Below are 3,796 nucleotides of genomic sequence, written 5' to 3' on the forward strand. Positions count from 1 at the left end.
GTAACGTTTTATGCCTGATGGCGTGCACCTTACCGACATAGGCTAGGATATTTGGAATTCTGCCATTCAGGATGGCATGGAATTGTCGTATGGGTCTTGGAGGAGACTAAGCTTATAAGTGGTCACAAGCTAAGTCCATGGCCTGATGATCCCTGACATGTGTTTCTCTAAGGACATGGTTCATGGGAAATGTGTTTTTGATGTTTAAACAAGTTTGGTTTTTAAACAGCTGAGGTGGATGCAGGTCCTGTTGGTATATACAATGGCGGTCACTGTCAGGGATCACATGTTAATTATGATTCTATGTTATTTATATAATAAAGCTGTGCCCCCCCCCCTTTCCAAATAGAAACGTGTCATGTTTTTATTGTGAGTTAGCGGGATGTTTATCTCACCATAACAAATACACTATCCTAAGGCCAAATACTACCCCTAAATCCCTTTACTCAGATGTTGAGGTTAGGAGAGTATAAAATATTCTATGCTCTTGAGTTTTTATGCCCCAGATTAAATGTCATCTCTGGTCCCAGTGCATTTCTGCAAAAGGGAGGAGCTTGCAGGTGTCTATAAGGTTCTGCTCTGTGTGTCTGCCCATCAACTTTTGCTGTCATATCCAGTGTGATGCTGACTGGCAGACGTGTATTGGATGAGAGATCTGTGCCTATATCTGCTGCATACGTGGCCACACATATTCAGATGGCTGCGGATGCAGCCGATATAGGTCGCCTTCCCCCATAGCCTAAGACAAATGTTGGCCTTCCCCATAGCATAATGTAGAGATGGTAAGCAGCCTTTTTCCCACACTAGGGGTGTTTTTTTACACACACTCACTGCTACTCATTGGTCTCTTCATATAATCCTGTGTTTATTGGTTGTTTTGTCTTAATCATTATCTGTTTGCTTAATTGCCCTTGTCTTGAAGCACCTTTGGCACCTCCTCGATTACATATGTCCACATGGAGGCATTTTCGTCCTTTATGGTATTGCTGTGTGTCGATCTGTGCTTAACTTGATGTCACAATGTCCTAGTCACATATGGCTTTTCAACTTTCACCTCTACTCAAACCCATTTTTAGTCTTTCTCATTTGTGTAGTGAGCTTTGTTGGGCTTGTATTTTTACATTACACATATTCAGCCATTTTGGCTTGTTCCACTACTGTCATTTAGTTTTGGTTTCTAATAAAGACACAGCTAAGCCCTTGCAGTCACAGTGTCTGGCTCAATAAAATAAAAATATTACTATTACAGGAAGAAAAGCTTGTACCCTGCCTAATCATCCTTGAGCAAGGGTTCAACATCTTATAATGCCTTATGTGAAACGTAAAAATCATGCTACATCTCGGCACTTTTTGGTGTTATTATGTGATAGATTTAATTCCTAACTCGTGGGAAAAACAGATTGGAGTAATTTTGTTTCCTGCTGTTTTATTAATGAAAACAATTTTGTGGAGACATGTATGCACATCTGCAATATTTATAGTTGACAGATCTCCAGAGGTCTTGGTCCATGACTCTAGGCTTGTTAGGCCTCTGGTTGCTCTGGAAACAGTGATGATATGGGGAGAAAATCCCAAGGTGCTTTAAAAAATGCAGGATATGTAGTAAATGGAAGATGGATAAAAGAACAATCACTATTGTTAAATTAGACGAATACATTGGAATGTGGCCAGATGGTTTTACTTGCCTATACACTTCTCTTCTGTCTCTTATGATTGACCATGTGTAACCTTTCTGTTAAGGTGTCCAGGTCTTTAAAATGAAATCCGGAGACATTTTTTTAAAATTGGTAAATGGTAAAAAAACTATTTTATCATTATGTTTTATTCAAACTATATATGCAGTGTATTTAGTATGTGTTTATGAAGTGATTGTATTCATTATTTCTCACATTTTGTCCATGAGATAAAAAAAAAAAATACTTCTTAGAATGGGTGGGGCTGGATTTAGAGCATCATGGGACTGGTGCTAGGGATTTTGGGCCGTTTTATGGAAATAAATTAGACAGAATCTTAACTCCTCTGCATCCATGTGTAAAGATGACCTCAGCATACCTGGGAACTCTCCAGGTTTGACCCAGAGATCTCCGGGTGAAACACCACTTCTCCGGTTCTCCAGGTCAACACCCAAATCCTCCGGGTCGCAAGAGCAGGGTCTTGACATGACCCACTCCCCGCCTATTTGCCCTTTAAATGGGGGTGTTTCCCACTGACATCAGCGGGAATGCCCCCAACATCAGCGAGACCGCCCACTGACATCATGAGACCGCCCACCAACATCAGCGGGCCCACCCCTGCAAGGGAAGGCTCCAGGTAGCCAGAGTGAAGAAGTTCCCAGGTATAGCCATCAGTGCTTGGCAGATAATGATAGAATCTTAGGTGATGGAATTGGGAGTACATCAGTACACTAAAAAAAAGTCATCATGTTTATAAAGGCTAAAACAATCAGTCCTCAGTAAACCACAATGACATTTGGAAATAGCAGTTTAGGGAAATAAGAAAAATCTAGAAATATATGTGACAGTATAAAAAACACTTTGAATAAAATCACAACTGTCAGTCTAAAAAACCACAGGGCCCTTGTGGCTAGACTCAGTTGCTTGATTACCACAAACATAATAGACAGAAAAAAATACCAAAAAATATAAAGTAAAACATATATTAATATAACACTCCTGATCAATATTGGTACACGGTTCAGGCTTAATGAGTATAAAGTCCCATATAAGAAAAACCTGTAAAACATTGTATCCAACTAAAAAAGACTTTGTAGCAATTGTCCTGCAACATGAATTTGTATCACCAGTGTTTCAGCACTGAATACTTCAAAACATTGTGCTGATAGTAAAATATCTGTAGAAACATGTCCTCAAACATTCAGTATGGTATGGATCCCTTGGGGTAGGCAGTAAGCACTATGTCTTTATAGAATCACTGGCCGGTGCCTTATTTGGTAAAACAGATGCTCTTTTTCTTAATGGTTCATAAAAAGATGGTACACTGTAACGCTCACCATCTGATTTTTGTCGCTAGCAGATCTTTTCCAGTGCAATGCTCCAACTGGGAGATATGGCTCTGGATGGAAGGTAGCCTCTCACACAGGCGAGCGCACTGGCAATCACCGGCGTCTGACGTAACAGTCAGATGATACCCGTCAGTTGTTAACTGTGTGTAGGACATTCCGGCTGAAATTGCAAACACAGTGATGGTATTCGCTGGGTTTTCGCATGGATTCCACAGTCAATTACGCAAATTTATTTATGTCAGCGTGGGAGGAAGATACCATCACCCCCATTCTTGGCGCAAGCCTGGTGCTCTGGCAACGTTATATAGACAATATTATTTTAATTTGGAAAGGGTCTATATCACAGTTAGAATTATTTGTTGAAAATTTAAATATGAATTCGCACAATTTGGTATTCACGTCCATAATAAGCAAAGAGAAAATTTAATTTTTAGATCTGGAGATTAAGGCTATCCACTCTACACTAATATGTAATACATACAAAAAACCAACAGCAAAGAATAGTTATATTTGTTTTGACAGCTGTCATTTACCCAGATGGCTGATTAATGTACCTACAGGGCAGTTCAGAAGGGTTAAACGGAATTGTACTTTGGCAGACAATTTTGAAGATGAGGCATCACTGTTCACCTCTCAATTTTTGGAAAAAGATTACCCTCCAGATCTATTAGAAAAATGCTGATAGGACATCTTTTTTTGAGGTTTGTGATTGTGAGAAAAACACGTAGCACAAGAAGTGAAATTAATTTTGCCCTTCAACAGAGATTATAAAAA

This window comes from Sceloporus occidentalis, unplaced genomic scaffold (assembly GCF_023333645.1).
Source record: "Sceloporus occidentalis isolate IW3139 unplaced genomic scaffold, rSceOcc1.0.p SCAF_452, whole genome shotgun sequence".
Lineage (NCBI taxonomy): Eukaryota > Metazoa > Chordata > Lepidosauria > Squamata > Phrynosomatidae > Sceloporus > Sceloporus occidentalis.